General features: G+C 39.6%; 1 protein-coding gene across 1 annotated transcript in view; it reads left to right on the forward strand.

Moving 5' to 3' along the window:
* Positions 1–21,003, forward strand: part of LOC118363584 (leucine-rich repeat and immunoglobulin-like domain-containing nogo receptor-interacting protein 2) — a 357,562-nt gene that overhangs the window by 56,159 nt on the left and 280,400 nt on the right. Inside the window, exon 2 of the mRNA XM_035744577.2 lies at positions 16,252–16,329. The gene's annotated coding sequence lies outside the window, so the exon portion shown is untranslated. The remainder of the gene's footprint in view (positions 1–16,251; positions 16,330–21,003) is intronic.

Here is a 21,003-nt window from a genome sequence, read left to right on the forward strand (position 1 = left end):
ACTGTCTGAGTCCGTTCAGCCAGTTGGGTTCTCAGAAAATATCTCTCCTGAAAGAAGAAGGGCGGGGGTGTATGTTTCATGATTAATTACTCATGGTTTGATTTTGATAACATACAGGAACTCAAGTCCTTGTTCATCCGACCTAGAATACCTCACAATCAAATACCGACCGTATTACCTCCCAAGATAATTCTCTTCGGTTATAGTCACAGCCGTGTATATTCCCCCTCAAGCCGATACCACAACAGCCCTCAAATAACTTAACTGGAATTTATGCAAATTGTTAAGCAAATATCTTGAGGCCGCATTTATTGTAGCTGGGGATTTTTACAAAGCAAATTTTAGAAAAACGTTAGCGAAGTTTTATCAACACATTGACTGTAGTACTCACAGTGCTAAAACACTTGAGCACTGCTACTCCAACTACAGGGATGCCTATAATGCCCTCCCCACACTCCCTTCGGCAAATCTGAGCACGGCTTGATTTTGCTACTCCCTTCCTATAGGCAGAAACAAACATGAGGTACTCGTGCTAAGGACTATTCAATGCTGGTCTGACCATTCTTTTGATCACGCGGACTGGGTTTATCAGTCAGTGCATAGGAGATGTTGTACACACCGTGACTATTAAAACCTACCCTAACCAGAAACAGTGGATAGATGGCAGCATCAGCACAAAACTGAAAGTGGGAACCATGGCATTTAACCATGGCAAGGTGACTGGGAATATGGCCGAATACAAAGAGTGCAGTTATTCCCTCCATAAGGAAATCAAACAGGCAAAATGTCAGTATAGATACAAAGTGGAGTCGCAATTCAACGTCTCAGACACGAGACGTGGGTGGCAGGGTCTACAGACAATCACGGACTACAAAGGGAAAACCAGCCTTGTTTCTGGACAAGCTAAACATCTTATTCACCAGCTTTGAGGATAACACAGCACCTCCGATGCGGCCCGCTAAAAAAGGAATGTGGGCTCTCCTTCTCTGTGGCCGACTTGAGTAAGACATTTAAGCGTGTTAACCCTCGCAGGTAGGAAACAACACCTCCACTTTGCTGATCCTCACTGAGGCACCACAGGGATGCGTGCTCAGCCCCCTCTTGTACTCCCTGTTCAACCATGACTGAGTGGCCACCCACACCTCCAACTCAATCATTACGTTTGCAGACGACACAACGGTAGTAGGCCTGATTACCAACAATGACGAAACAGGCAACAGGGAGGAGGTGATGGCCCTGGGAGTGTCATGCCAGGAAAATAACCTCTCACCCAACATCAACAAAACAAAGGAGCTGATCGTGGACTTCAGGAAACAACATCAACGGGACAGCAGTGGAGAAGTTGGAAAGCTTCAAGTTGGCATACACATCACTGACAAACGGATGTTCCATCCACACAGACAGTGTGGTAAAAAATGCACACCAGCGCCTCTTCAACCTCAGGAGGCTGAGGAAATGTAGCGCGGCACCTTAGAGCCTCACAAACGTTTACGGATGCAGAATTGAGAGCATCCTGTCGGGCTGTATCACTGCCTGGTACTGCAAACACAGGGCTCTCCAGAGGGTGGTGTGGTCTGCCCGAAGCGTCATCAGGGGCAAACTACCTGCCCTCCAGGCCACCTACAGCACCCGATGTCAGAGGAAGGCCAAAAAGATCATCAAGGACAACAACCACCCGAGCCACTGCCCATTTATATGGTAAGAGTTAGACGGCAAACAAACAGGAAGCCCACAATCCTTTGGGGCGGCAGTGTAGCCTAGCGGCTAGAGCTTTGGACTAGTAACCGAAAGGTTGCAAGTTCAAATCTCAGAGCTGACAAGGTACAAATCTGTCGTTCTGCCCCTAAACAGGCAGTTAACCCACCTAGGCTGTCATTGAAAATAAGATTTTGTTCTTAACTTCTTGCGGCGACCCATCCCGGATCCGGGATCGTGACTACGGCTCAAGCTCATTACCATAACGCAAAATGCAAAAATATATTCTTAGAAATATTTAACCTCCACACATTAACAAGTCCAATAGCTCAGATGAAAGATAAACACCTTGTTCATCTACCCAGCAAGTCAGATTTCTAAAATGTTTTACAGCGAAAACATAGCACATATTTATATTAGATCACCACCGAAACAAAAGACAAGAGGCAGCCATTTTGTCGCAGAAAATATACAATTTAAAAGTAGTATTAAAAAATAAATAATTCACTAACCTTTTGAAAATCTTCATCAGATGACAGTAATATGACATGTTACACAGTACATTTATGTTTTTTTCAATAATATGCCATTTATATCCATAAATCTCTGTTTACAATGACGACATTTCAAAAAATGCTACTCAAATGTCCGGAGAAATGATGATAGCTCCGACAGATAACGTCAGATAACAAGCAATAAACATGACTAAATATACATGTTCTACATATAGTTACAAAGATACACTTCTTCTTAATGCAACCGCTGTGTTACATTTATTTTTAACGTTACAGAATTCGTTCACTAGGCTATACTGAGACGGCGCTCAGATATTAGCAGTATGTCTCCTCTACGTTTGGAGTCCACAGAAACCCAAAATAACCACATAAATATTCCCTTACTTTTGATGTTCTTCGATCAGAAGACGTAGAAGGAGTCATACTTACCCAATACATCGTTTGGTTTCAAGTTGTGTGTCTCTGTATTAGCATATGCTAACAGCTTCAGCTGAAATGCGCCCAAAATGACTTCTGGTCCCGCACTCTTGCGCATCAAAACTTCAAAATTACATATTATATGTCGACTAAACTGGTCAAACTAAGTGCAGAATCGAGCTTTATGATGTTTTTAACGTGTAAAACAATGATCAGCGCGAATAGACAAACCGACATCAATTGGTGTTTTTTGGAAAAGAAAGCGCCCCAAATCGGCCTCGCGCAATAGAGTGCATGTATTTTCGAGTGACCCGGACGTTTTTGCCCGCCAAAGGACGAGGGCGTGCGAGATTCTCACAATGAACGCACCATTTGAAAGCAGACATCGCGCTGAACACATACAAACTGTTCCCAGATCGGTAGCTGATTGGGAAGGGTGGGGGCGATGACGTCAAAGTTGTCCCAACTTTTCTGTTGCCAAGAGAGAGTTTGGGAGAATGGCTGCCCTGAGAGTTCTGCATTACATACAGACATAATTTAAACGGTTTTAGAAACTTTAGAGTGTTTTCTATTCAATAATAATTATTATATGCATATATTAGCAATTTTGGGAGAAAAAAAAAATGCAGTTTACTATGGGCACGCACTTCCTCCAAAGGGGGCAGTATTCAGCCCTATCTCCAAGAGGTGTTCTTAACTGACTTGCCTAGTTAAATAAAAGGTTAAAAAAAACAACAACAAAAAAAAAACAGGTTGTAATTGTTTACAGTGAGAGCATGGCAGTAAATGGCGCTGAGGCTGGCAGTGAATGCCTTCAGCCGCCACGGTAGACGTGACTTGCTGCCAAAGTTCAAATATGAATATTTTTGCTGTCTGCTGTAGCGTTTATTTCTACCTGATGTTGATTTGTATTGTTTGTTTACTGAACTCACCATAGCAACGAATACCGTCATGCTGGCTTACTTTTGAAAGCAGTATTATTGTGGCCTCATCCGACATACTGTACCATGTCCAATGCATTGCTTAGCACATTTGACAACGCTTCCCTCACATTTGTGACTAACAATCTACTCTCAACTTAATAATGTCCTGATGTTTCATTATGGATTTGCCCTTGGGATGGGAAGCTTAATTGATGGAAAAGAAAATATCAATACAGTCTTGTAGCATTAGTCTCATTATAGCTGCAGTGTTGACATTGTCCCGGAGAGACTTTGTTTGGCATTAGAGTCTCATTGACTTCCATGTCCCTGGCAATAGATCTATCCTAAGGAAAAAGCAGAGTGAATCCAAATGAATCAATGTATTTTATGCATGACAATGGTATTCAAGACAGAGATTCTCCTGATACGTGTAATTCATTGATGATAATTGTAATAAAATATACCCAAATTATTGTAAAACCCTTAGGTGGATACTACACATTAGAATCGTAGCCTTACACTGCATGTCTTATAATTACATATATTTACTTTCAGTTGAAATTGATTCCCCTTCAAATTAATGACTTTCGACAAGATGAAAGATTAAAGATCTAAAAGGTTGAGTGTGTGTGATTAACACCGATGAAAGAACTTTACTTTTGTTCTGATCGACGAAAACAAAAGCCAGTCTATATCAAAGGAAAAGGAGGCCTACAGCCATGCCACTATTAAATGTGCTTATGATGGCAGATAACTCAGTATGCGGTATACTCAGTGGAGTCTGTTCCAGGATATGGCCCCACCGACTTCCCCCTGCTGTACCCCTGAAAATACCCATACTTACTTCCTCCTTCACATGCAGGGAAGTGGCCTGGTTCTTCAATTATTCACAAATACACTTCTCTTGTACAATAGGATCTCATTAAACTTATAGAACAAAAACACAACATTAAGGCAGATGTTTAGGTTCTCGTTGTAGGTGCATATGAGATATTGTATTAGGTGCTAGGGAAGTAGTTATGTGGAACTGAAAACGGACTATATTAAATTAAAGTCTCTATGTAAATGTGCAAGTTGAACGGAGGAGACAGTAGTCTTAAAATGTATTGATGCTCAGTCACTAAAAAGACTTATGAGTTTCTGTCCTTTATTTTCATCCCTTTAGAGTATAAAACACCATATCCACTGGTGTCATATCAAAATGCCACTATGTGCTCTAGTTGACAAATTACAGGTGTGGCAATGTTTGGACACACACACACATGAGGATTGTGTGCTGTTTTTGAACTACAATTGGTTACTGTATATGCAAAAACATAATCAAATTGCATTCGGTTTTTTTTTCTACTTTCTTTTACACTATATGCTCCAAGCTCACCTTGTTCATTCAAGTGCATTCGGAATGTCTCAATGTGTCATTATTTATTTTTTTTAAACAGCCATCATTGTATTAAATCCCCACTAGACACAGGCTGGTTGAATCAATGTTGTTTCCAAATCATGTCAATGAAATTACGTTGAAACAACGTGGAATGGATATTGAATTGATGTCTGTGCCCAGTGGGATTGTGATTGTTGTAGCATATATCAACTGAAATAAGCTAACAACATGACGGGAGTCTACTTTATAAACAGTGCCGGTTGTCTATGTAAACAACCAGATGTTGTCAGTGTCTTATCTATTTGTCCCTTTGTCTACATGGAACACCATCCAGAAACACTCTTTTTCATTGTATCCCTCACTTGACCTCATCAATGTGTCAAATACAAAGTTCACTATGAAATGAATTGACTCTGCATTATATTTGAGACATATTCTACAGTACTTATCACAGATAATAGGCACCACTAGTGGGAGTGATGGATTGCCTGGGCATTATACGACTTCTTCATCAGGGAAAAACAAAACTAATTAAAATGACGGAACTTCACAGTAGTGAATGAGAGATGGTGTCGTTTATGGCACAGGCTCTAAATAGACTTAGCTCTTGAACAGCTCCACAGATATATGTGTATTAATATTTTTACGCCGATATTGCCTCTCGTCCTCAGTTCTTCTCAAACCATAGCTCAGTGAATCTATGGAGGCCTCAGGCACTTCAATACATACCGCCTCTGACAGAGTGTACAGAAAATGAAAGTACAATTTTAATTGCAAACATTGCAAATGGCTCCACTTCCCGGTCCAGTGGTAGCACATTAGCATGTAAAGAGGATTATAGATGATCCCGTCGACGCAGACGGGAAAAGACAACCTTTCATTTATACTCACTAAATTGCGTCAATGCTATCATTATCAAAGTTATTTTTGCCGTTGATCTGTTTCTACACTTGAGAGAGATTGCAAGGGTGAAATCCATAATTTAGCATGAATTCCTTTATTTTCTATATAATATTTGATGGTTGCCTCATTGAAATTGAGAGGGAAGTATTCACATTGCATTTTGTACACAAAGCTCTTCTGGAATTGGAACAGCATGGTTTCTGCTATACATCAATATACATCCTGTGACATAATTATCAATAAAATATTTGATAATTCCAAATGGAATTGTACAGACGTACATACACTACCCTATGTATTTATTTGGACAGTGGAGCCAAAATGTCTATACACTTCAGCATTTCGGATTTGTGATCAAATGTTTCATATGAGGCGACAGTACAGAATGTTACCTTTTATTTGAGGGTATTTTCATACTTACCGTTTAGAAATGAAAGCACCTTATGTATCTAGTCCCCCATTTGAAGATTATTTTCCACTGACAACTTCACTTATGGTGTATTATACTAGTCAAAAGTTTAGTGTTTGGTTCCATATTCCTAGCACACAATGACTACATCAAGATTGTGACTCTACAAACTTGGTGGAAGCATTTGCAGTTTGTTTTGGTTTTGTTTCAGATTATGTTTTTCACAATAGGAATCGATTGGCGTATAAGGTATTGTGTCAATTTGGAGTCACTTTTATTGTAAATAAGATGTTTTCTGAACAGTGTGGATGCTACCATTATTATGGATAATCATGAATGAATCATGAATATTGATGAGTGAGAAAGTTACAGTCTAACAAAGATCATACCCCCCCCCCCAAAAAATGCTAACCTCTTTCCACCAATGTCTCTTGATTCAGGCATTTTCCTGTGTCAATGTATGAAACCGCTGCAACTGCACCTTTCCTTGCCACCACATTCATAGCATTAACGGACTCTGATGTTCTTTTGGACTCTTTATTATATGGCCTACATTCCGTCTCGGAAGACGTGGAGCATGATGAAATGTGCCACGGATTCCCAGATGGGAAATGTGACACTGTTTACAAAACCACTGCCGATAATTTATTGAAAAACAGCAGAGATCTCAATGTAAGTTGTCTTCTCCCTGCTAAATCAATTGAAGCTGCCTCCTGTATTGAACTGATTAGCCAAGATATTGTATCATAAGTTTGAAGAAAAGTGTGTGTGGCAGCTTGTAGCCAGCAGAAAGTACACTGTCGCTCCATTTTCTTGCATGCTTAACTTTCTGTGTTACACAACTGAAAATTCAACTGAACCTCAATCGTGCCATATCTTCATTAACAGAAAGGGCCTGCAAGAAGGAGGCAAACTAAAACATTGATGTCTGTAGAAACTGCATTGCAATGTCTGTCAGGATGCACAGACTGTTCCAGATGTTGAACTATGTGACGCTAATGCTAACTGAGGCCCTCATACTGTCTCTTGTATACATTCTGGTGGTGACTGCGTCTCCCAAAGGTGAAACTAGCTCTTCTCAGACACACTGGATTTCAGCTCCATAAATCATTTACTGGCCTTTGGGAAATCCTGAGAAAGTATTAAGAGCAAGACTATCAGACAGCTTCAAAAGGCTCTCGAAGCTCATGTGAGATGGACTTCAATGATTGAGTATTGACTTATTTTTGATTGGGGAGAAGAAGAAAAAAAAACTTGGCGGCTGGATGAAACCAAGATGACAAAAACAAACGTGAGCGTTAAGTTAGCTCTTAGCCCCGCAGCTACATCAAGGCTGCACCAAATACCTCACAGGAAGCCAGTGTGATGAATGTTAGGAGACTTTTGAAGGCCAGTCCAAAGGCACACCGTCTGAAGTGTGTATTTACCCTTATGATGTGTAAATGTTAAGCCTATTCTCCGCTCCAACGCAGAAAACTCCTTCATTATGAATAAGCATGATGCATGATAAATGACCAATATCTCGTTGAACATGCAGCCTAACAACCACATTGTCTTTAATGGACTATGGAGCGTTGTGTTTTCTTCTGTAGCAACAAAGTTTTCTTCACATCATCTAAACTCCAAAATAGAGTACTATTATGCTTTCATCTGGACCTTTAACTCTAACATATCCACTATAATTTACCTTGCAAGGCGAAGATGCCGCTCTGGCATAGCTCATATTCTTTGAGGCACGCAAGCCTCTTCAGCGATGAGAAGGTCATATCATAGAGAAAAGAGCTGAAAATACATTCAAAACGACAAAACAGACAACTGCACAAAAACAACCCAATGCTTCTGTATCGAGCAGTCTGGCTGAATCTGTGGAACAAGAACGCACAATCACATGGGGAGAGGACGAGTAAAACACAATGAGATTTGATGAGCGAGAGAGCAACACAAAGAGAGAACAAGGGGAATGAAATACAGATAGGTGGAGGAGGGAAAGAAGGGAAGTGGATGGAGGGAAGGCATGCAGTGCCAGAAACGGCAAAGCAGTGCAAAGCTCCAGGAGCAAGGCGAATATGTAGGCGCTCATGGCAGAGAGAAAGAGTGGCTGAATGGAAAATCTGCATGGCGTGAGTTAGAAGATGGTGCCTTTGGGGGTGTGAAAACACACCGGGAGACTCGCAAGCTGATTAGCACGCTTGGGGAAAGCCTTTTTGGGGCTGAAATGCTAGGGGGAAAAAGTATTTTCCTCCCAACCATCAAGCATACTTTACCCCAGAGTTAAGCCTGTGTATTTTCAATGAGCTATCCTTTTCAATTGACCCCCACTTCAAGTGTTGTATTGGATGGCCTAGGATGGTCTTTGTGAGACACAGAGTAGGTGAACGGATAATCTCTGCATGTGCGGATGAGGTGTGATCGTGTGGGGGTGCTTTGCTGGTGACACTGTGATTTATTTAGAATTCAAGGCAAACTTAACATGGCTACCACAGCATTCTGCAGCACTATTCCATCCCATCTGGTTTGCGCTTAGTGGGACTATTGTTTGTTTTTCGAACAGGACAATGACCCAATGCACATCTTCAGGCTCTGTAAGGGCTATTTGACCAAGAAGGAGAGTGATGGAGTGCTGCATCAAGTGACTTGGCCTCCACAATCAGCCGACTTCAACCAAATTGAGATGGTTTGGGATGAGTTGGACCGCAGAGTGAAGGAATATGTGGGAAGTCATTCAATACTGTTGGAAAAGCATTCCTCATGAATCTGGTTGAGAGAATGCCAAAAGTGTGCCAAGTTGTCATCAAGGCAAACTTTGACTACATTGAATCAAAAATAATTGTTTAACGCTTTATTTGTTACTATGCTATTCCATATATGTTATTTCTTATTTATGATGTCTTCACTATTATTCTACAATGTAGAAAATGATAAAAATAAAGAAGAACCCTTGAATGAGTAGCTGTGTTCAAACTTTTGACTGGGACTGTACATATATATATATATATATACATATATACATATATATATATATATATATATATATATATATATATATATATATATATATATATATATATATATATATATATATATATATATATATATATATATATATATATATATATATATATATATATATATATATAGTTTAGAAACCACTAGGCTAGCGGTCTAGGCCGCTGCCTCTGGTGCATATGTATTATTTATGCACACTCTCATCTATATCTCTCTCTATCCAATAAACATACACAGACTTAAAAAATAATATATATATATATATGTATTGGGCTATGCTCTTTTGTGGCTGAATTTATATGTAGATGGTATCCAAATCAGTTGAGTACAGCAAGTATGGAATCAGTTAACATTATGGTCGATTAAAAATTCAGTATTTGATGGGAAAATCCAACAACCTTGTTGTTGCAAGCATCACAGTCCAGCCATCCGAGCTCCCTGAACCACCAACCTCCTCCTCAGCCAAATGAAAGCCTCACAATCTGGGCCACTACCAGGGGAAGACAGGGGCGAACTCTCTCCACTGAGCTTTCTCCACAGAGGGACAGAGTCAGTGAAGAGTGAAGATCTCAATCTTAGGGCACTGCCATTACAGTGTCAGTCTGGCAGCCTGGTGTGTGTGTGTTCATATATTTGTGTGTGTGTGATGGGTTTCATGTTAGACTAGAGAGTAATGCTGACCTTGATTTACCTCTCAGGATTCCATTCTGGACGGCCGCCTACCCCCAACCCGTACAGACTCCCAACTTCCCCTCATCCATCCTTCCCTTCCTCCCTTTATCTATCCCTCTTTCTTGGGGATGAGAGTGGGGCCAGACTAAGCCAACGGCTGTGGTAAAGAAGTCAGGCATCTTTGTGTCCCTCCACCTGTGCCGAGCCACAGTAGTCCGCAGGCTCTAACCTCTGCACGCTACCATTTTAAAGGCGTAGGGATACGCTACCAACTACTACATCCAGTCATTAAAAGGCTTGTGCCAGAACGCCTCTGCTCTATTTGACTTTCCCTGTCATACGAATTTCTGCTGGCTCGTAACTTTCCGGGCAACGGTGAAAGCAAGCTAATTTTAATGCATGCGACTGTCAAAAAGATTCCCCATTTTATATTTTCAGTGAGAGGTTATTGTGCTTTTCCCTTCATTTCAGACGCAACATGATAAAACATAAGAGACGTGCTTATGTCGGGGTGGGAAAAAGCTGCCAAGTACGATACAAAAAGAGGAAATCAATGGCGATATCACTGTCAGATATTCAAAACAGTTTACCATTAATGAGAGCACGGCGCTCTACGACTTTGCCACCATAATAACATTTGCTGTGAAGGAAATGACAAGGTAACATCTAGAGTTGCTAGATGCAGGAGAATTGCCAGTAGAGAATATATTCTTGCTAGTTTCCAAAACACAGATTAAGCCCATATGCCTGGACTTTTCAGCCCATATGCTTTTCAGTCCACGATTAGGCGTAATATGGGTCAGGGTTAATATGGGTCTATGGGGGTAACGTTACTAAACCAGTTCAGATGAAGTGTCAACTTCAAATCACATTGTAAAAATCTCCAGCACAATAATAGTGTGTCATAAATTGAATTGAATTACCACAACAATTCATTGAAAAACATTAGAATGACAAACCAAATAAATATGTAGGCTACAGCAGCCTAGAGGTAGGCAAATTGTGTTTTTTCCCCCTGTCGTCTCTCTGGCGGTGGCGAGAATGATTAAGAACTGTAGTCTACATGTGTGCACTGCGGAGGCCCGTTGGAGGCTTGACAAAAAATGTAAATTCCATTTTTGCCTTGATGTTAATAAAACTCCACCAACCCCATTTTGCGCTGTGGAACCCAATATGATATGTGACCACCTGGTTACTGCAAAACTAATCTGCCAAGGACACCAAAACCAGAGTGTCCACCGCAAAGCCCAAGAGCCCGACCCTCTCTAGAAGTTGCTATAGCCCTGCTTTGGATATTTAGAATATTTTGGCCATTGGCTGAGACACAGGGAGTGTTCTAGCGTGATATGTCAGGGCAACCTTTGTGGATGTCCATCATCATTTCGATGATATGCTAAGAATTACAATTTGTAATATATGTTATGAATTTGAAAAAATACAATATGTTATAAATTTGCAAAATGTACAAAATGTTACAAATTTGCAGAGACATATAATACTGTATGTTATGAATACTAGCTAGGTTAATAGCTTGCTAACGTTAGCTAGGCTTGGGGAAAGGTTAGCTAAAAGGGTTCAAGTTAGTTTCAAAGTAGTTTCAAAGTAGCTAATTAGCTAAAATACTAAAGCTGTTTGTGATGAGATTTGATCTCTTAACATTTGGGTTGCTAGATGTTCACTTTTTGCCTTAAGTAACCATCTGCAACCACACCAAACATAACATGTCTTACTTTTTGAGCGTACCGGATTTACATGTAAATAATCCGGATGGCCATTTGGGTTAACTGTTCAGCAGTCTTATGGCTTGGGGTTAGAAGCTGTTAAAACCTCTTAGCGCACGGATCCCGTTAACAGAATCAAAATCGACAACTTCCGATTAACCTGGAGCGCGCCACATTCAAATGACAAAATTGTAATATTAAACATTCAAGTGTCCTACATAATTTAAAATCTTAATTTCTTGCTAATCCAATCACATTATCAGATTTCAAAAAGGCATACCATGCTGTTATCTGAGGACAGCGCCCAGCATACAAAACATGACACATTTTCCAAACCAGCAGAGGCGTCACAAAAGTCAGAAATAGCGATAAAATAAATCACTTACCTTTGAAGATCTTCCTCTGTTTGCAATCCCAAGTGTCCCAGCTACACAACAAATGGTAGTTTTGTTCAATTAAAGTCCTTCTTTATATCCCAAAAAAGTCACTTTAGTTGGCGCATTTGATTCAGTAATCCTCCTGTTCCACGAGTTCAACATGCACACAAAGGAATCCCAAAAGTTTCCAATAAACTTTGTCCAAACAAGACAAACAAAGTTTCTAATCAATCCGCAGGTGCCCTAATATGTAAATAAACAATCAAATTAGTATGTTCAATACCGGAGATAAATAACGAGGTGCGCACCCTCATCCACGAGCGCCACAAGACTAGTCAAAATGAGAGCCTTCTTGAAAAACAACAAATTCTAGCTCATTATTTAAAAATCAAGCCTGAAACCCTTTCTAAAGTCTGTTGTCATCTAGTGAAAGCCATAGGAACTACAATCTGTGAGCTATTTATTTGACCAGCGTTGAAATGGACAGTGACCTAAAAAAGAAAGTCTGGATGGATTTTCCTCGGGTTTTTGCCTGCAATATCATTTCAGTTATACTCACAGAAATTATTTGAAGAGTTTCAGAAACTTCTGAGTGTTTTCTATTCAATACTACCAATTATATGCACCGTTATTTTGTATTATATTTTACCAGATCTATTGTTTTACATTCTCCTACATTCATTTCACATTTCCACAAAATTCAGTGTTTCCTTTCAAATGGTACCAAGAATATGCATATCCTGGCTTCTGGGCCTGAGTAACAGGCAGTTTACTTTGGGAACGTCATTCATTAGAACTTCCGAACACTGTCCCCTAGCCCTAAGAGGTTTTAAGGAGCCTTTTGGTCCTAGACTTGGCACTCCGGTACCGCTTGCCATGCGGTAGCAGAGAGAACAGTCTATGACCTGTGTGACTGGAGTCTTTGACCATTTTTTGGGCTTTACTCTGACACAACCTAGTATATAGGTCCTGGATGTCAGGAAGCTTGGCCCCAGTGATGTATTGAAAGCTTGATTTTATGGCTATTTTCAAACACATTTCCTGCAATTTTACTTAGTAATGATTTATGTTCAATACTTGGTCAATTGATTTGATGATTAAATCTAAGAAAGTAAATTCTATGAATTGACAGTTCCCCTATCTGTTTTATTTTATTCTGCAATGGGCTCGCAAGTGGAGCAGTGGTCTAAGGCAGAGGTGTCACTAAAGACACCCTGGTTTGATTCCAGGCTGTATCACAACTGGCCATTTTTGGGAGTCCAATAGAGCGGCGCACAATTGACCCGGTGTCGTCTGGGTTGGCCGAATTTGTTGTTAACTGAATTGCCAAGTTAAATAAAGGTTAAATTAAAAAAATAGGGTATATTGTAACCATGTGTGTAAGCAAATCAAAGTTGATTTAGCGTTATCCTTTAAAAAACATAAATGGGTGTTCCAATCATTTAAAATAACACTCCTTAAATCTGTTTCTTACTTCTAATAGTCCTACTCATCACTATTATATTTAGAAATAGAAAATGACCAGTTCTCACAATGGTGCTTGTTTAGTAAAGTTAGATCAAAGCTGAATCAATATCTCATAAGATCACAAAGCAATTCATGTATATTTTGCATAACAGAACCGAATATAATGTCCTAGCATAGCAGGCCTATAACTTTACTGTTACACCAAAAACACCTGCTCATTTCCAATGAGATTTTAGGATAGTTAGCTGAAACTGAAAAGCCAACAACAGAAAATCACATGCGCCAAAGCTCAACAGAGCCTCTAGGCAGGATATACAGTGTATTTGGAAAGTATTCAGACCCCTTCCCTTTTTCCACATGTTGTTACGTTACAGCCTTATTCTAAAATTGATTAACTCCATTTTTTTCTTCATCAATCTGCACACAATACCCCATAATGACAAAGTGAAAACAGGTTTATAGACTTAATTTTTGACAAATTAATATTGAAAAAGAGTAACCTTATTTACATAAGTATTGAGCCCCTTTGCTGTTGAGCTCAGGTGCATCCTGTTTCCATCGATCATCCCAGAGATGTTTGGAGCCCACCTGTGGTAAATTCAATTGATTGGACATGATAAGGAAAAGCACACACCTGTCCATATAAGGTCCCACAGTTGATAGTGCATGTCAGAGCAAAAACCAAGCCATGAGGTCAAAGAAATTGACCGTAGAGCTCAGAGACAGGATGGTGTAGAAGCACAGATCTGGGGAAGGGTACCAACAAATGTCTACAGCATTGAAGGTCCCCAGGAACACAGTGGCCTCCATCTTTCTTAAATGGAAGAAGTTTGCCAACAAACCACTTCCTAGTGTTGGCTGCCCGGTCAAACTGAGAAATCGGGGGAGAAGTGCATTGGTCAGTGAGGTGACCAAGAACCGGATGGTCACTCTGACAGAGCTTCAGAGTTCTTCTGTGGAGATTGTAGAACCTTCCAGAAGTACAAACATTTCTGCAGCATTCCACCAATCAGGCCTTTATGGTAGAGTGGCCGGACGGATGTCACACCGCAGTAAAAGGAACATGACAGCCCATGAAAAACAAGATTATATGGCCTGATGGAACCAAGATTGGCCTGAATTCCAAGAGTAATGTCTGGAGGAAACCTGACACCATCCCTACAGTGAAGCATGGTGGTGGCAGCATCATGCTGTGGGAATCTCTTTCAGTGACAGGGACTGGGAAACTAGTCAGGAGTACAGAGAGATCCTTGATGAAAGCATGCTCCAGAGCGCTCAGGACCTCAGGCCAGTGCGATGGTTCACCTTCCAACAGTACAATGACCTTAAGCACACAGCCAAGACAATGCAGGAGTGGCTTCGAGACAAGTCTCTGAGTGTCCTTATGTGGCCCAGCCAGAGCCCGGACTTGAACACGATCAAACATCTCTGGAGAGACCTGAAAATAGCTGTACAGGGACGCTCTCCATCCAACCTGACAGAGGTTGAGATGATCTGCAGGGAAGAATTCCAAATAGAGAAACTTTCCAATACAGGTGTGCCAAGCTTGTAGCGTAATTCCCAAGAAGACTCAAGGCTGTAATCGCAGCCAAAGGTGCTTCTGAGTAAAGGGTCTGAATACTTACTGTATGTAAATATGATGTTTCAGATTTTTTTTATACATTTGCCCGAAATTTAAACAAAAACTGTTTTTGCTTTGTCATTATGGGGTATTGTGGGTAGATTGATGAGGGGGGGAGACTATTTAATCAATTTTAGAATAAGGCTATAATGTAAAAAAGAAATGTGGAAAAAGTCAGAGAGATCACTTTCCAAATGTAGTGTATGATTTGATTGAAACAAAATACGAGAAAGGCTAATAGTTTGTTAACACCATCTGCACTCATTTTCTCACGAAACAGTAATTCAAGAAGATCGATCAAAATGTATAGGCTATTCCCATGAAACTGATTGAGATCAATCAAATGATTGGCATGCAGATGTTTCACCTGTAAAACGTGAATCATTATCATTCCCTATTGCCAGCGATGGCCTATTTTGAAATTAGGTATGCCTAATTTGGTGCTTTGAGAGTATTAAAAATATAACATTTTCTTGAGACAAAATGTGTGGGCATAGGCATAGGCAGTTGCAATTGGAGGATGCATTTGATGCCTATTCTATACAGGGCTCTCCAATCCTGTTCCTGTAGAGCTACCATCCTGTAGGTTTTCATTCCAACCTTAACCTAGCAAACCTTATATCTAATAATAAGCTGGTTTATAAAATGAATCAGATTCGTTACAACTGGGGTTGGAGTGAAACCCTAGAGGGTGGTAGCGCTCTAGGAAAAGGGTTGGAGAGCTCTGTAATGATAGGCTATTCAACAGGCTACATCTGTCGGTACAAACTTTGATTGCGGAAATGGTGACGTCAATAAAAATAAATAGCAGTACTACACCACTGGTGGAACCAACAGTATCTAATTTTTGGTTTGAAATTGATCTCTTTTAAACCTCCTAAATGAACCTGTTTGTTTCATACTAATTCTGCTATTCTGCAGGAGGCTCCTCTTTACATTGTTCCCATCACATTCTCCGTCTTTTAATAAGAAATAATGGTTTTCGAGAGTAGTCGCTAGATCGTGGCTAGACACTGTTGGAATGACTTAGTGACCATTGGGCTGACAGGCTAAATCTCTGTGAAGCTCTGCGTCCAAAATCCTAACCGTTAACGATATCCTGATGCTAACTCTGCCCTTCTCTCTCTCTCTCACTGCCTTTCAGACTGACTGTTCCATGGCCCCTCATCTTCTGTCTTCTTCGCCGGAAAAGAACCATGTAGTCTGAACATCTTCTGATATGGTAAGTTGCTACAGTTTGTCAGTGTAATGGAGGCCGAAATGTAAGGGCTAAAGCGGCAGAATTCATGCTAGGATAACGTATTACATATTTTGATAGCCACGTTTGCCCTGACTATTCATCCTTAGCTTCATGACCCCACAAAAAAAGAAAAGTTAAATCATAGACGATGTACATTATTGACCACGGCCACTGAATATTATTTTAAACAGAGAATTTTTTTTTTTTTTTTCACTTGGTAGCAACGATTAAGGGGGAGGACGCGTGATATAGTCAAAGTCGATTAAAAGCAACTTCAATCAGTTTTGGAACTGTGACATGGAGAAAAGTACCACTGCCTTCCCTGTTTGAGCTCAGTCTGGATCAGTCTGTGTGATCTGGGCTTGGTACTTATACACCAGACGCATCACACGGGAAGAAATGGGAAAAGCAGTGGGTGGCATTCCAAAATGTGCAAGTGTGTCCTTCACAGATTCAAATACTAATACATGTATATGCATTCTAACAGTGGAAGCACAAAATTACACAGCCTTGACATCCACGTGTCAAATTTGCATTATCAAGAGATCAGATGAAAACAAATGAAAAGAGTGAAATGCAATGTACAGTAGAGCCCGCAATGCAATACATTTGAAAGACTGAACTACAATGAAATGCAATGCATTTGAAGAAACTGAAATGCAATGCATCTCTTTAAATCCATCGAGCTCTAGGTTATCAATTTGTATACAACATGCAAAAATAAGGCAAAAATGCAATGGCATGCATCCTGTTATGTTTGTTACCATATTCAGCCATTGACAGTTTTCATGATTTGAAAGAAGAGGTCATCAACATAAAAGGTTTCAAATGTTTTTCATATGATTATCACTGACAGTTTCAGCATTAGTATGTTTTCAATGTCAATTGTCAGTATAAATTATTTGATTGCAGCAATACTGGGTTACATCAATGACACATATAACAAATAATATCAGATATGATCAGTGTTCCCGGGAAAATAGCACACAGTGGATTTGTCATTCTACTGCAGTAGTCTTAAAACGGAGGCAGAATAATTCATTGCTGGAGGGCTTAAGCATCAGGACACAGCGGTGGCTCTAGGTGAATAGGGCCCCAGGGCCCTTATTTTTTTTTATTACTCAAACCCAATACAAATCCTCCCATTATGTGCAACAAGATAACAGCTGACCAGAGGCCTGTGCCAATCAGGCTGCCCAATCCTACCCATTAAATGTTCCCAAATTGTAATGGGAATGGTAGGACATTGCACATTGGAACAGAGACTCTGGCACAGCACAGAGCCAATTATTTCTGTAGCCAGAGCTAAACTCTTTCTTGTTCTATGTTTATATTGGCGTCAAAGAGTAAGAAAGCTACTGATTATACAATAATAATACTGTGGTTTCTTTACACGGATGACTGCATTATGCAGGGGTGTTTTTACATTAGGCACAGGCAACAAAACCTGGAATAATAAACCAGTTGGTGCTCTGAAGCACTGTTTTAATTGTATTGCTCTACCTCCTTATAAAATAGGAAACATAACTCTGCAAAGAGAGTTTGTCACAAAACTGAATTCCCTGAATCACTGTTACAGGCTCAATGCGATAAATCCATCGCTGACAGTAAACGCACCAACGTACATGCACCAACAGTAATTCTTGTTTACTTATTTTCTATGGTTTTTTAAAAAGATATTTGTAGTCATATGAAGTTTGCTTTCTGAAATACAAATGGATGTGCCCTGTAAAAGATTAATGAAGCCATCTTTGACTAAAATTGGAGCATGGGTCTCCTTTGATGAAGTCAATGGCAAATACATATTTTTTGAGGAAAACCCAATGTTTCCTCTGATAACATTCTACATCCACTCTGTGGTTTGAAATATAACCGTGTCTGGTTTGCTTTGGGGGGGAACAACGATACAATAAGACAACCTCTATACTCGAATGTATACTATGCCTACGGAGTATGCATATCCTAAACCCTAATATAGATATTTATCTGACACGGTAAACTGCTAATCACACATTTGTACATATTCCTTCATCATCTTTTGTTCATCTCTTTTTCTTTTGAGAAGGAATGTGGTAAGGCGACAGCAACACTATTGGTAATCAGCAGGCATACTCCTGTTTGAAAACAAGATAAAGCCTTTGAGGAGACCGTTGAATACGGCAATAATCACAAAAGGACAGGCGGCCCTGCCGCAGCTTTAACCTCAACATTATAGCAAATGCTGCTGGGAAATCTCCCCCGTAATGCCCCTCTCTAGCATCCTCATCTTATGGAGATGGAAGCTTGGAAGCTCTGGTTAAAAAAAAAAAGAAGCTTCTTACTACCTTAGAAGACCCTGAAAACCTCTACAGTTTTGTCTGAGCCTCTCTGAGTCGAATAAGCAAATATTTTTCATCTTACGTAGAGATGAACGCAGAAAATAGCAGCTCACGCTATATACCAATGAGATGTTTTAAAAAAAAAACACATTTTGCATAGCAATATTCAATGGGGTATTATTATATCACAGTCAGACAGCTTTGCCTATTATTAGTAATATGGTTATTAGAATATCATATTTGTGGCACTCTGCAGTAGATAGTAATTTCTATTACTTTTTACCTGACTCTATTTACATGCAATATTACAGGAAATGCACATCTCCTGCCATCACAAAAAAGAAAACTATTGTTAATAATGTATTACATTTCTGTAGCACTTTTCATAGAATCTCAAAGTGCTTTAAGAGCAAAATAACAAAAAAGCAATATATCATGACAGGCCAACCAATAGAGGCCAAGTCTATGAAAGCTGCTAATCTCACTTTTACAGTATGTCAGTAAACAATTCTACTAAATCCACTGCCTTTGTATTGTTTGCTTTTCTCTTAGCGGGCTACCTAGTGTTGCTAGTTTTCTTGGTAGCATCAGTTATTCAATGTTTATTTGTTTCTCTGAGCAAATTGATGTCCAGTGTCCACTATCAATTAATTCATCCCTGACAATAGGTTGCGGTGAGCAACTAATGACACCAAATATAGAAACTGTCAAAAAACTATTGAAAGTCAAGTCCTCTACTGTTTGAATAAGACATATGTTATAATTCAGAAAATGAATATTGACTCAAGAGCAGGGGCATCTGGCTTGCCTTTTTTTGTACCATCATCTTTGAAATGCAAAAGAAAGGCCATAATGTATTATTCAGCCCAGGCGGGATTTACAGCAGTGCATGTGCACAGTTTTAGACTGATCCAATGAACTATTGCATTTATGTTCAAAATGTTGTATCAAGACTGCCCGAATGTGCCTAATTGGTTTATTAATACATTTCCAAGTTCATAACTGTTCACTCTCCTTAAACAATAGCATGGCATTATTTCACTTATATTAGCTACAGTTACTTGGACAGTTACTTTAACACGAATTTAAGCTTTCTGCCAATATCAGACATGTCTATGTCTTGGGAAATATTGATGTTACTTACAGCCTCATGCTAATTAAATTAGCTTACATTAGCTCAAATATCCTGCGGGGGACCAAGCGATCCTGTAGAGGTTTTAAATGATATTTATCTAAGTATTATGGATTTCCTGATAATAAAATAAAGTGTTTCATATCACAGCACATATGTTTTTCATTCATATACAATGGTAGCCAATAGTCAGGTATCTCAGTATAGCGCCTATCTCCAAACAGGACTCATATACAGTGTAACAACTGTCATCTGAATAGACATTGACAACTATGTTCAACTCTTTACTGTTGGAAAAGTGACCCATTTGATTGAAATGAGTAGTCAATATCACAATATCATACATCTTTCCACATGCATGTATGGCCCAACAAGTTAGTTCAATGGGGCGGCAGGTAGCCTAGTGGTTAGAGCATTGGGCCAGTAACCGAAAGGTTGCTAGATTGAATCCCCGAGCTGACAAGGTAAAAATTTGTCGTTCTGCCCCTGAACAAGGCAGGCCGTCATTGTAAATAAGAATTTGTTCTTACCTGATTTGCCTAGTTAAATAATATAAATGAAGACAGATTTCATTGGGATTGAAGATAATGTGAAAGGTGATTGTTGAATGCAAAGAGCAGTGTGTTCCCTTATGGTTCTGTTCAGTAGAAAGTGGACTGGAAAAAAACCTTGCATTTGCTTTAGGTGTAGACTCCAAAGCAATGAACAAATGGTAAGGCTACAGGAGATGTCTAGAGACAATTATTTCTTCTTATACCAAACACTATGGGCTAAATGTTCAACGCAGGCTACAGCAGGAGGAATAGGTTGCAAATGGAGCATTCTGAGGACAAGTAGGTGACAAATTCTTAGTGACAGTCGGAACATTTGAACCACACACAAACACACGTTACTTTTTTTACATGTATTTTACATTGGTGTGACTGTCCTTGTCTATAAGTGTATCAGTGTTTTGTAACTTGCCATATTTTTTTGTTGTTTTTGTGGACTCCAGGAAGAGTAGCTGAGGCTTCTGCAAAAGCTAATGGGGATCGAATAAACAAATATACCACACTGTAGAAACAAAACTATAAAAGAATCATGCACTACATGCATTGGAGGAAGAAAAATGCAATTTTTGCGAAAAAAAACCTCATTATGAATTCAGTACACATCAGGTCGTAATTTACATTGAACGTTGAGAAAAAAATGGGAAAAAAGTCCACC

Source organism: Oncorhynchus keta, chromosome 30, assembly GCF_023373465.1.
Source record: "Oncorhynchus keta strain PuntledgeMale-10-30-2019 chromosome 30, Oket_V2, whole genome shotgun sequence".
NCBI classification, from domain to species: Eukaryota; Metazoa; Chordata; class Actinopteri; order Salmoniformes; family Salmonidae; genus Oncorhynchus; species Oncorhynchus keta.